The sequence below is a fragment of the Anas platyrhynchos genome, chromosome 1 (assembly GCF_047663525.1).
Source record: "Anas platyrhynchos isolate ZD024472 breed Pekin duck chromosome 1, IASCAAS_PekinDuck_T2T, whole genome shotgun sequence".
In the NCBI taxonomy this organism is placed as follows: Eukaryota; Metazoa; Chordata; class Aves; order Anseriformes; family Anatidae; genus Anas; species Anas platyrhynchos.
The window spans coordinates 20,685,686-20,700,298 of record NC_092587.1 but is presented as its reverse complement, the minus strand read 5'-3'; the positions used below and the strand labels follow the sequence as shown (position 1 = coordinate 20,700,298).

General features: G+C 34.6%; 1 long non-coding RNA gene across 1 annotated transcript in view; it reads left to right on the top strand.

The window, feature by feature from the left end:
* The window catches only part of LOC140001419 (uncharacterized), a 96,671-nt gene extending 92,053 nt beyond the window's left edge, over positions 1 to 4,618 (top strand). The window contains exon 3 of the long non-coding RNA XR_011806638.1: positions 4,040 to 4,618. This is a non-coding gene — a long non-coding RNA (uncharacterized lncRNA). The remainder of the gene's footprint in view (positions 1 to 4,039) is intronic.
* Positions 4,619 to 14,613: the final 9,995 nt, after the last annotated feature.

Below are 14,613 nucleotides of genomic sequence, written 5' to 3'. Positions count from 1 at the left end.
ACTAGTAAGGTTAGGTTCCACTTGCACGTCTTTGTGCAGCAGTCCTTTTTAAATATACATGCATAGAAACATGACACACAGTCAGACATTACTAGTTAATGTTTCTTAATGAATTATAGCAGTTTTCTACAGGACTATCTACAGCTAAGGTTATCTCAGAACTGAAGACTCAGGGATGAGTCTCTACTACATGTTGCATTGTGTTTTGTTGTTCTGCAGGTGCTTTTCTTGAGGAAGAAAGATAAGATAGGACTGGACTTCAGCCAGAAAATGACAACCAATGCCTCGTCTTCAGAAATCATTCCTTTCTTTTTCATTTGTCTCTCATTTCTATGACAGAAGCACAACCTTTTCTACGTACCTGAATATGACTTTTAGCACACAAGCACAAACTAACACAGCATACTCAGTGTCACTGCTCTGGAAAAATATTTCCTTCCGGAGTATTTTTTTGATTTTCAGTTGCCTAACTACATACTTTACATTTCTATAAAGGCTTGGGATGTACTGTTTTGGTAACTAAAAATAAGACACTATTTACTATGGATAATGTTCCATTATGTTCATGAAGTCTCAGAATGGTTTATGGTCCCCATCTATCGGTAGGTGTACAGTCTCAACTTCTTTGCATTAACTTATCTTGAGCAGGATCTTAAGTCACCTGAAGATAAACACTTTTTTTTTTTTTTTTGAGGTGGGGGAGCAGGTCACACAAATATATAGTCTAGCTCTAGATTTTGATTCGCAGAATCATAGAAACATTAAGGGTGGAAAAGACCCCCAAGATCATCTAGTCCAACTGTCCCTCAACCACTAATATTACCCAATAAGCCATGTCCCTATGTACCCTTGCAACCATTTGACAAACATAGCTGCAGCTATCAAATTTCCTTGACTTTTATGCTTAAAAATAAAAAGTCAGAATTTTACATGGCATTAGAAAACCATCTCTTTGGTTTTAAATGTGAATTGTTGTTGAAAGTCAAAGGTTGTTCTCCAGATCATCTCAATGTAAGCTAATGATATATGTGAGTGAAACAGAATTATGGTAATAAGAACTGTTTATGTCACAAAACTGGGAGCCAACATCAAAACATATCATCAAGATATAAGGATGAAGAGCTGTAATATGTAGAAACAGAACTGGGACAGAGTCCTTTTCTCAAATCGAAGTCTTTTTATAGGCCCCTATCAGCTGAAGATGACTGAAGATGAGAGCTTTGTATAGTGGTCAAAAGCATGGGACTCTTGTGAGCAACACATGAATGCAATAAATCCACAGGAAACTGAAATTCTTGTATTTGTAAGTCGAAGTTCTTCTATTAGAGACATGAAGCCAGAATTGACATCATGTAGGGTTCAAATCAGACCACCCTTGACTGTCATATCATTCACATCCAAAAAAATGAATTCTACCTAGGATGATGTAAAGGAGAGATGACTGGGGAATGTAGAGACCTTCAGTGGAAGGAGAGGGACTAAGGAGACTATGAGGAGAGACTGAGTTCATCTTTCTAGTAAAATAAACTGTAAGATATTATTGGTATGAATAAAAAATCTGGCAGATTACTGCCAAGTTGGAGAAAGGAATGAAAGTAAAGGAAATGTGGTTTTAACAGCAGCTAAAATTAATCTTAGAATGGAGATGAGAAGTTTCTCAAGCTCCCCCTCAAGAGTCATGGTCTAAAGAAACATCACTGATTTTTAGATGGAACTAGAAACGTTTGTTGTTGTTGTTTGTTTTTTTTTTTTTTTTTTTTTTTTTTTTTTGTTTGTTTGTTTTGGAGGGGGAGGGGAGCTATATAAACTTTTGGCAATAAATAAATCATCTTTTTGGAAAGTTGTCTTCTGGAATTGCAAATCAGGAAAGCATGTAGTGTAGCAAAGTGTCTCCATTACTATTCATTATGCTCTTTTTGAAATCCATACCTTTCTACATACAGTTTTGTGGTCTTAGCTTTTTGTATGTTTGTCATTTTAGAATACAGTTTGGAAGAAAGATATTCATCTGTAAAAAGCTCCAAGATAGAATTTACACAAAAATGAGATGTATTTATTATTGTGCTCTGTAACTGCTGAACACTGAAGAAAGCTCTTCTTCATAGTTGCTATTATGACTGCATAGTATAAATCACTAATAAATATGACTAGATGTATAAGGCTAGAAAATGTGAGATGATTATTATGATTTATTTCTTTTTTAAAATCAATATTATGTAGTTGTAAAGATGCTCTTCTTTCTCTTGTGTCTTCGAGGAGCTCCAGAGCTTAGTTCCTAAGAACATGAGCACAGGCAAAGTAGCAGGAATATCCTTTAGACCCATAAAAAGAAACATGAGTAAGTGGTACTTCATTTAGTCTACTCCATATAACTGCATTTTGATGTCCATGATCCACATGCTAGAGACAACTATATTTCTACTAAATCCCTTCCTCCCCCCCCTTTTTTAAAAAAATTTGCTTATAGATTGAAAATGAACTGAAACTGAACAAATACTGAAGATCACTCTGCTGTGTGAGGATTTTCTAAGGGGATGTCCCCAGAGGAAATAAAGGTTGTTTTAACTAGGCAAAATGCTAGTATAGTCTATGCATGTACCCAAATCTGTAAGTGAATAAAGTAATATTCATCAATAGATCTAAAAGGTTTTTCATATTTCAGAGTTTCTCAGCTGGAAACCCACCCAAATAACAGAGAAAAACAATTATACCTTTTTTTCTTTTTCTTTTTTTTTTTTTTTAAAATTAAAATGTTCACACTATTTCATGTTGTACTGCTTTTTATTTTAAAAGTCTACTCATAATGTTTAAATGTTTAAATGCTTATAGGTCTATGGTGTTTTAAATCAGAAAATTAATGTCTCTGCAGGTGACAATGGACTCCACTGCATATAAAGCATGTGCAGCTGACAGACACATATAGTTCATTATAGTAGCATGGGCTAAAAGGTTCTTTATTTTATCATAGAGACTTTGTAAATGTCTTGTGTGAATTAGAACAAAAGTAGCCAGTGGGCTAAAAAAATTCCAGCTACTATCTTATACTGGTAATATTTGAATTTGGTTGTGTTATGCTGAGAAATGTGCCATCTCTGCTAAGTGTCAGCAAACAAAACTAGTGTTGATATAAACCATCACCTCTTCATGGCAATTGCTGTTTCTTGTAAAATACTGCTGTTAGAACATCACTGTCACCTACTAAACCCACAGTGCCAGACTGTGCTCTCTTAGCTGTTTGATGCTAAATGTCATGGGGTGTCTTGTTTCATAAAATTCTCCGTACAAAGGACATGAACTCTTGATATGACCCAGATTTCTTCCTGATTGCACCAGCCAAAGCTCTTCTCCCGTATTCTCCAGTGTCAGCTTGTGTGTTAGGAGTTTCTCTCTGTTCTGGCACTCCATGGCCCCATCCTCTAGAAGGGATGATGAGCAGGGTCAGCACTGCTGAGTTTTCTAGTTACCTTATCCACTTCACTGTACTCTTGGGTTAAGGATCTTGAATAGCCTGAAGATCAACCGCCCAAGGGACTATTTTAAATCTGATTAAGTTGACTACTGACTATTCCTAAATGAAGCAGACCTGTGACTGTTTTTGTTTGTTTGTTTGTTTGTTCCTTTTTTTTTTTTTCCCCTGAAGCTGTGCTATATCTCACATGCCCAAACTTTACCCCTTCCCAAATATAGTAGTCACACATCTCTAGGAATAGTCCCTGTTATGTATAACATATACCAGTGTCTCCAAATCATAATATGAAAGAGTAGTAGCTGAGCCAAAACTGCAGTAGGAACTGTGTTGATATTTAATTAATGTGAATGTTTGTGAGCTATGGACTATTTACTAGTATATAGCCACAGAGACTAAGGTCAGTTCTGCTGCTATTAAAACAGATCTCTTTGTGACTGGACATCTGTGTGGTCCTTCTCCCAGAATGCTTGAATAAGAAGAATTTAAATGTAACCCCAGAGACCTCAGCTGGACAAAACCTCTATGTACTGGGCCACATGTTACTTTTTTTTTTTTTTTTTTTTTTTCTAGGCAAAGTATGTCTCACCACAGCGAGTCAAGAGGATCAACTTGTTCTTCTATGTGTGATGGAGCAAAAAGAAACCTTTAGCATCAAAAAAATAGTAACAAGAGAATCTTGTGTCAGCAGAAACAGGCAAAAACAAAACTCTGCATTCTTTTCAAAGGCATTACTATTGACACAACAGTGAGGGCAAAGTAACAAATTTCACTTCAACTTTGACCCTGTTAGCTGGTGTTGAGCTAAAAGTCAAAAGAAGTTACAGACTTTCAGTGTGAGGTCTAGGGAAAAATAAAATAAGTTAAAGATATAGGTTTTCTATATTTCCTCCATAAAAAGTGCCAATAAAGACACTGGAATTCTGAGGACATTCCTGCAGTGGGAATAAGTTTGTTCAGTTTCCTGGCTTGCAAGGGCCTATATTCTGGCCAAATTGGACAATCACCTTTGGAATGGGGAGGGTGATGTTAAAGTTTATGCAGCATTGCTAGCTACAAAAATGCAGAGGATGAGAAGGCACAAAAAGTTTTCTTCAAGGTGTTTAAAGAAAGGTTCATCCAAGGGTTCCTATGGCCTATCATGCTCCTGAACCATACAGCAAATGTATCAACACTTTGATCACTTAATTACTAAAAGATTACTGAAAACAATAAAGAGTATAGATACAAAATGTTCTTCTTTTGCAGAGTTGTTTAATTTTGTCCAATCATTTGCATATATGTATCCATTTGTTACACATTCATTTCAGAAAGTACAATCAAGCTGGTTGGGGTAAAAAAAAAAAAAAGGAAATCCGAAAAACCTAGTGTGAAGATTTATTTTTCTGCCCTTCTCCAATAGATTAACTGATGTGCTGTCTGTGTTCTATTTAAAACTGCCATATACAGTGAGAAAGTGTACGTATTTGTGTATGTGTACTCTAATAAGTCCCTTAAAATATGAGGCTGGAGCTCATAGAATCTTGGGCAATTGTAAATTGAGAATCAAAGCCAATGGGAACAGAGCAGAGATGTTATAGGCAGCAATAAGGACAAAAATAAAATGGAAGAAACATCAAGGATAGACATCCTTATCTTGCTCCATGTTCTTTATTATCATTCATTCAATTTTATTCCTGGCACCAAAGGTAATGTTTTCAGGATAGTAATAGAAGCAGAAATGGTGTACTGCAGATAGCATGTGTTGGAAATTGCCTAACTAAAGCTCTGGGTATGATGTTGGGTAGCACTCTCCCAGTTCTGAAGGTAAGTGGACAACTCAAATACCTGCCCAAGAGAAATGTGAGTTCAAAAATGTTATGCTACTTAAGGATGAAATATTTACAATATTAAAAGAACCACCACCACCATGACCAAAAACAAACAAACAATAAACCCCAAAGACTGTCTAGGAAGATTTTATTTTGGTTTTATTTGTCCAACACTTACTTCAGAATTGTGTACTAAACTGACAAATGATAAAACAAGCAGTTTGTGACATTTAAAGTGTTTAGTTTGTTTGCTTCCTTCTTTTGTTCTCTTAGCCCTTGGACTACTTATTTACCTGACTATCTCTATAAATTGAGCTAACAGATGTTAATATGCAGGAAAGCAATTGACCATCAGAACCTGCAATTACTGACTTCTTTGGTAATAATACACCACAGCTTCATTCTTGGAAAACAAGTACTCTGTGACCTAGATCAGCCTGCAAAGACAGCTTTATTATTATTATTATTATTATTATTATTATTAATTATTAATTATTATTATTATTATTTTTTTTTTCCCCCAATGATCAGCAGTGAATTGAATGCCAGATTCAAAGCTGGCGCTTGAGACCTATAGTGAAAGTAGACTGATTTTTTTATTGTAATTCAATGCAGTAACTGGAAAATTCCTAGTGAAAATCATTTTTTATTCTGCAGGCATGGAGAACAGGGCAGAAATGCCTATTCTTTAAAACTATATTTCTTTGTTTTGATGAGGATGACATTTGGAGTCATAGTATGAAGACAGTGGCAAACTTCATTCTGTAGAGTAGGTTAGACTACACCATTTAGTACACACGCCCCAAACTTTCCCGCTATTTGACTACAAGTCTCCTAAGTAAGTGAGGTTGCACCCTGCTTTCTCCTCCCCTAAAGATTTTTCTTCATGCTCAGGTTTAAGAGGAATAAACTTAAAATAATTTTTTTGGAATAGGAAAACGGTGTATGCAGTCTGAAATATTCCAGTGTTTTGCCACTTTCCAGCAATATATATATATTTAAAGAATAACATTGAAAAATAAAACCACATTCTGCACACTAATACTCTATGTTCATCTGTATTTATTTATTTATTTAATATTAAGTTTGATTTAACTTCTGAATGTTGATAAAGTTAATACTACAAATTTATATATATTTTTTTTTAAAATAAAAAAAGCACTTTGAATCTAGATTAACATTAAAACAAACTTAGAAAAATAAAATTCAGAGGCAAGTTTTAGTTACATGAGTTTCTTTTGAGAATTCCACATTAGATGTTGATCGTAATAAAAGTAATGAAAATTAAGGAAGTTTAGTCAATGAGGGTTTTTATAAGGTCATAGATATCCACTTCCAGGTTATAGAAGGATGTGAATGCATTTTGCTCTGTAGTCCCACTGGAAGATACATAGGATATAGGCTTTTTGCATCTTTCAAATCAATATTTTTGCAAAACCAAACCAAACAAACCCAACACACACACACACACAAAACCAACAACAAACCAATCAACCAGCCAAGCAACCAACCAAACTGCTCAAATGAAATATGACAAACTATTCTGATTTTAATAGAAAACTGTTTCACTAGTGACCTCTCCACATACCCACACAGTGGGTATGGTTTTATATATATGTAAGGCAGAATCAATCAAAGACTTCACAAAGCACTGTATGTAATCCATATGGATACCTTGTACATGTTTATGCCCATACAATGATCCTCTACCATAAGATATTTTTCTTTCAGTTCCCTCTGGAGTACATGCAATTTTTACAAAGGGAACAGCATGTGCTGAACATTAATTGGCACCAGACAAACTCATTATTCTCCGAAAGATGTTGTTCATCAATGGGGAACCATCTGCATTATATTTACATAAGTAACTATTGGTTTCTCTGTTATTACCATGTTGGATCCTTGACAAAATAACAAGGTATTGCTAATATGACCACTTTGATTATATATCCTGCTGAACAAACGAGGCAGAAAAGATATATGACTTTGAGTCCAAGATTAATTAAATTATCTGATGGTCAAATGAGTTTTTATTAAGAATGAAATGGAAAAAAAGTAGTGAAACATACGGATATTTGCTTTGGTGAAGTGAGAAAACGGGCAAGAAAAACTGTTTCTCATTGTGAAAACTAGTTGATATTTAAGGAATGAATGGTATACCAAGGCAGTCCTTGTTCCCGCTTTTGATATTTGGAAGCTCAGTGTTTTCATGAGTGAAGGATCATATGCATAACATCATATTTGATACTCCTTGTTGGTCTTTAAAAACCTTTCCAGTATTATTTTTTTCTTTTGGTCTACATATGCTCTTTGGCAGGGAACCCATTCTTTGGTGTTTCTGTTTTCTAGGAAATGTCTTTACTATTGCAGAATCTTCTCCAACTTTTACTAAATCTACTTCCATAGTATTTTATGAGCTTAACACCAGACTTCACCATTGTGCCTAGTCCTATCAATCATACTGCATAAACTCCAATGTTGTGATGGAGATTTTTGTTAAAATTTTGCCTAGCTGGCTTCAGACTTATCCTTCTCTCAATAGTTGGTATCCACAATCAACCCAATGACTTCACCCTTATCTAGACAACCAATGAAGTCTTTCACCTTTCCTCATACAGGTGAGTCCTCACCTTGTCTTCTCTGGCAATACAAATCCAGATAACTAACTCTACAACATTGACTTTGGTATTGATAAGGATCTCTCTGCTGGTGTCATAATGTAGACTTCTTTATACTTAAAGTAGTCTTCATTTTGTTTTTACAGGATAAAATCCCTTAACTGAAGATTTTGAAATATAACTTACTGTTTCTGAGGTTTCATACTTGATAACACAGTGGGAAGAAAATATATCACATCATTTTTGGAAATAAGAAATACCCCTTAAGTACAGGGCTTAATACAGACAGTTTCTATTTTAATTTCATGCCAGACATGATGAGAATCACATACAAGGTTAATTCAATGACATCCTAATTTATTGGGCATTTGGGATCTGAATTAACAAGATTAGAGATTATAAACTAAAGATTAGTCTAGAGTTGGCTAGCAACAGCCTTTTATTTATTTATTTATTTATAGTAAAGAAATTGTGTATGACACCTAATTTTCAATTCCACTGATTAGTCAAAACTATTATTGAGTTCACTGTACTGATAAAAATAATGCAAACCTTTTACAATTCATTGATTTTTATGCATTTTTAGAACAGATCCACACTTATTGGGGAGAAAATATCTGAATAGATTTTCAGAATTTTTGCATTAATTATGCTAGTGCTGACAAAACATATTCATCATAGAAATTTTCAGAGTTGGAGAAGTGGGAACAGCGAAAAGTCCCACTCAATCTGTACTGTGACTGTACAGTGTTATTGAAACAAGTTAGATGCTGACAAATATTAGATTTAATGATGAGTTACATGGCAGAGTCCACACCATAGAAAGCTTATCTTAATTTAGCTGTGTGGGTGCACTAACTGTGCTTTATAGGCTTGGCCTGCTTACATTTGCCTACTGTTAAAAGAAGTGGAAAAGAAGTGGTCTGTCAACTAGTATTAGTGACTTTATCATTAGTGGAGCTTTTTTTTTTTTTTTTTTTTTTTTTCCCTGAGTTAGTAATATCTAGATCTTATGTGGTTCACACTGCAGTTGCACAAATATTTTTACTGAACTAAAGGAGAGAGATCAGCATGGGAAGTGTAATTCCTTCTGTCTGCAGTGCTAAATTACATTGGATTATGGCAACTGTGGAACTAGATCTTCCTACTATGTCTTCATTTCACTTGAAATCTTTAATATCTGATTTACTAAAGAAAGTCACTTGGTAATAACATCCATGGCATAACATTTCCACACAGCTTAACAAAAAAAAAGAGTGTTGTTTTTTGTTGTTGTTGTTGCTGTTGTTTTGTTTTTTTAAAGTTTAACACTACTTCATTCAAATTTGGGATTCTAACACAAAACAATAACATTGGAGTTTGCAAAGTTCAGATAGATCTTGTTTGATAGATCTTGTTTTTGAAATGTAGTAAATGCAAGGCAGTCTCAGGAAATGTCTTTTGGTCTTATGTGTACATACTTTAGAGTCATGACACGATATTAATATAATACTATATCTTGTCTCCAGCGTTAATACTGTGATTATAGAAAGAAGAATTTTGTCCTAGACATGCAGGAAGAATGATATTTAGGAGATGTTCTTTAATTAGGTCACAACTTTGTCAATCTAACTCCCCTGGGGTTCACTGCCCAATGCTGCTTAGAATATAGATCGTTGTCTCCGTCTTGTACATTTCCATCTCCTGGCAGGAGGAGGGTGGGCAGCTGTCAGTCTTCACTACTCCAAACCCAATTTGAATTCTTTAATATGACCCCTACAGTACTCTTGTCTATAGGGGTTAAGAGGTGAGAAAAAGGAGGTCATTATTTCATTTTTCCATGAGAAGTAGGAAGAGTTGCTGCATACTGGTATCTTTGCCTGAATATGAATGAGTTGCTAGAAAGAACTGCTGCTTTAACCCCAATTTACCTGTTTTAATGCACATAATTGAGAAATAAATATAGTCTGTTAATAGGAACCAAACTATTAGAAAAATGCAGGACTTTCTTAGGATTAATCACACATGATGATTGCTGCTGCTGTTGATGACTGAACAGCTTCTTCTGAAGCTGTTAAAGTTACCTCTGACCAGCATGTTTGATTAGAAGTTTTTAGCATAATTTTTAAGAGCCTATGAATTAGAACATTAAAGTAATAAAATTATCCTTACTAATTTGTTCTCCCATTTGTCTAGTCTTCAGAAAAATTAAATGCAATTTAAAATGTCCTAGAGAAATGGAAGGGTTTAATTCTTTCTTAGATGAGAGTAGAAGACAAACACTGTCTACTTTAGAGTTCAAAGAAGTTTTTCATCTTCCCTACTGCCACATATTGAAGTAAATGGTCTTCAGAAGGCTCACTGTTACAACACAAGTAGGAAAAGTACGTTTGCAGCCATACCTTTGCATTCTTGCTTTGAATATTTTTGGCTAGTACATGTATTTCTATGTATGTAATGGAAATAAAGGATGGGTATGGTGAAGCATTTTTGTGGGAAAGAAGAAAAATGAATTTATTTATGCAGTTTTAATCTGGGGGTCAGATGCCTTAGAGCTCTTTTGCAAACAAGGGAACTCTAGTGAGGCTATCTGGTTTTGGTGATTGTGAGGAGAAACTGTGTCCCTAAATCTTCCTCATGTGTGTGTTACAAAGCAGAACTGGATTTGCATCTAAGTATAATTGAAATTTGACTGTTACATACTTTTGCATAAACTATGGATTTTAATGATATAACTCTTTTTGAAATATAGACAAAAATTATAAAACCAGAGAGAAGAGAAATTGATCAAAATGTTACTTTGTGATTTTATTCTGTCATTTATTATTTATTATTTTTTTCTGGAGTTCGTATAAAGTCCATGTCAACTAAGTTTGGAGAAAATAATGGGGATTCTTTTTCTAATATGGTACTTTCCTCTACAGACAGTATAGCTACAGAATATAAAGTCAGAATAGATAAATTGTTCCCTATTTATATGAGTCCTTTATAAAGTGAGGACTCATTGTGGAAAAGTTCTATAAATGATAAGAAAATATATGTCCCTAAATTGCAAGTTTTACTGGATTCCTGAAATAAAGCCTCTTTGGTTAATTTAAATCTTGATGAACTGCATGAATTTCTGCCAAATTTTGTTTTTCATGACAAACTGTTTTTTATAAAACTGAAATAATTGAATCCTTATGTTGGATTGTTTGGGAATTCAAGAAAATGAATCCTGATGGGTATGAGTGAGAAGGTTAGCAATCTCATTCAACAATATATTCAAGGCACACATATACTAACCATCTATGACGTTCTACACTAAGACACATCAAATCAGGAGACTATATCATGAGTATCAGTTGTAAAGGTGTTTTTGTGAATATATTTCAAAAGCAGCATGCACATGTACAAGAAGTTCATAGGTTAATTTTATCAACGATGGATCAGTGGAGGAGGCAGATAGCCAATGCACCATTAGTTTTGCATTGGGGTTCAAAGCTTATACTAGGGAACACGAACGGCCTGTCAAATTATAACTGATCATTTTCAAATATACACAATGTTTATATATCAACAATGGCATTTGTACAAACTTCTCAGAAAAGCACGTGTTGCCCTTGCTGCCTGGACATGAAGTCCTATGCTGGCTAAGCTGATTCTTTATCAGGAAGCAAGGGCATACTGCTGTTTTCTAATATTGCTGACATTTAAGAACCAGCCTACTGTGACCTTGTGAGTGTAAAGAAACAGAAAGAGTTTTGCCACACTACTTCTTCTTGCAAGGACATATGATTTGTTGCAACTCCCTGTTTCTAAATTATTCTGAGGGGTAAAATGAGGAGATATAAAGAACCTGAATACCTCCCTCCAAATCAGTTCTGGATTTACGTAAAAAAAAAATGTCAACAAAGGCATGCTTTCATTTCATTAGCTTTTAATCACCACTACTTGTAATGCTGCAGACAGCTCAGAGGCAAAGGGAAATCCCAGTACCTATACCTACCGATTATGTGTCAAAGGGAAGGATTAGCAGCACCAGTACTCTGTTTTTGTGGAATCTAAAACATGAACAATAAGGCCACTCACCGTCCTTGAAGCTGTTTAAGGACCTCCATCCTCAAATTTTCCAGAGGCTATATTTTTTGTTTCCTATTTGCTAGAGACCAGAGAACAATATGTTATCATATATATGTCATCATCTCCTTACTGAACCTTGGGAATTTTGAAGTTTTTTAAATAAAGGGTATTTCTTCATAAGCTGGACTGGAGACTGAAGATCCCAAGCACAGTTTGAGCTCCCTATCTCCTTCACCTAACAGTTTAGAATATAGGTGCTAATACAAGTTAAGTCTGAGGCCCCAAAACTTCTGGAGATACTTTTTTTTTTTTTTTTTCCCTTCAAAGTGAAAAATCAGCAAAGTAAACTGTTTCTTTCTCTTTGTGAAGAATAAAACAGACAACAAACAGGGTTGGTATATTCCCTTTCTGGAGCAGTGTCTGGTCTGTCTTCCCACAATAGCTTGCCCATGTCTATGTCCCTCCTCTCCTTTTTTAGTACTGCTCTTCTTTTTCTCACAAAATTCTTAACTATTTCCTGTTTCTCTCCTTTCCTTGCCCTTTATTCAACATTCTCTGCTTTCTCCTTTCCTGGTGCAACAGAACCCATTCCCTTTTACCTCCTCCTACTTAATGTGTAACTACTGTACCTGCCACTGTACCTGAGAATCCATACACTTTCCTGACTGGGACACCATGTTGTTTCTCAGGCTGTGGAAGGTCAAACAGTGCTCAGTGTTTCCCAGGTGCTGAGGAGACGAATACTTTGCTCTGAAAGTCATGCAAATGCAATTTATATAGGCCTGTACTAGGCTGAAGGCTATCTGATATATAGGCATGTAAAGAATTGAAAGGTAAGGTACCAACTCTTTGTTTAAAAAAGGAAAATGTGTAAGATGGGTGGAACTGTGAATGGATGGATTTGGTTTTCTCTCAGCTGAGGGGTTTGAAATACAAATTGAGAGTAAGACACAGCTCTCAGAGTTGCCCACTGACAAGGGACAGCTGTCAACCTTAGAATTATTTTTTGAACATTAAACTCCCTTATCCACTTTTGATTAAGGACAGCATGTTTGGTTTTGCAGAACGTTTACCACTGTCACTGTCTTGAGATAAGTTTGCAAACAACTTGCAAACAAACCAAACATACCAACTGTTCTGTGTGCTTTTACACTTGCTGCATCCCACATAGTAATAGAACACATATTAACACCCAGAACATATTAATCTATTAGAATTGAAATATTTTGAAGTTTTTAATGATGTACTTCAGGCCTGAAATCTGACACTGAAATTGCATTCGTGGACTTTAGAGGAGATAAACCAGTTCAATTACTAAGTCAATTGTACCACATTTATTTTATTTTATTTTATTTTATTTTATTTTATTTTATTTTATTTTATTTTATTTTATTTTATTTTATTTTATTTTATTTTATTTTATTTTATATTTTATTTTATTTTATTTTATTTTATTTTATTTTATTTTATTTTATTTTATTTTATTTTTTTGTTTGTTTCTTAGAGGTTAGACGTGTTAGATGTTTAGATTTTACACCATCGTACTTTAACTTTTCAACATAAAAATGTTAATTCAAACAAAGGCTTTGCTGAACATGAACTTTGATATTCACAGTACTGCAGGCAAAAGAAGTTGTATACATACACACAAGCAGACAAAAAATAGTGACTTTTTTTTTTTTCCTGTCAAATATAAAGGTATAATATGATTTATATAGTGGGTCTGCTCTCACTTGTAGGGATGTTTCTCTCCATGTGTTACTGCCTTTGCTGCATTCAGAGCACAGACTCTTGGAAAACATTTTTCTGTTAAAAAATTAGCAGGTGTTTAAATCTCTGGACTGCTTCTCTTTCTCAGATGTACTGATTTTTCTAGGCACTCTGTAAAAGACATCACTGGGTATTTTGATGAAGTCTAGGAATATGCTTGGTAGTGATAAAGAGAGCAAGTGTCCAGCTGTGTGGCTTCTTGAGCTTCAGGCTAATTCCTTAATTTAGTTTTACTGTGTGATTAAATTCATTATGCGGACTACAGGCTTTCAGGATTCACATTTCAATCCAACTGAAAACAATTCATGAAACAGAAACTGTGCTAAAAATACATATATATATATATATATATATATATATTATTTTTTTTTCCTCATGAGGAGTAGAACAGAATTATCTTGAACTCTGTTCCCATTCTTGCACAATGGAATGATTGGTATGGAAATTCTTTTCTTCCAAAAAAAGACCTGACCTGTCACTTACTACACATTAAGTGTTCTTCAGGACCTTTGTTCCAGTCATACCCGAATAATGCAATTCTGCTTCATATTATAAAGCCAAAGTCATTTGAAGGCTGGCTTGCTGATCATTAGATACTACAATAAGCTCCATGGATCTGATTATGAGATACTGAACTCGTACCAGTCAGAAAAAAACCTCACTCAGCATTTTTGCAACGTTCTCAAAGAATAATGAAAGAAATGTATGTCAAAAGTGTACTTTCTTTTCCCTGTTTGGGGGGAATGGAGAACACGTTTTACGTTATTTATTTATTTATTTTTCAGACAGCACCCTTCAGACAAGACCTGAGTATTTTCTAGAGATTTTCCTTGTACTGATGAATATTTCATCCTAAAATATGCTTTACAGAAGTATACACATCTTGATGCCTTATAGCCCCTCACAT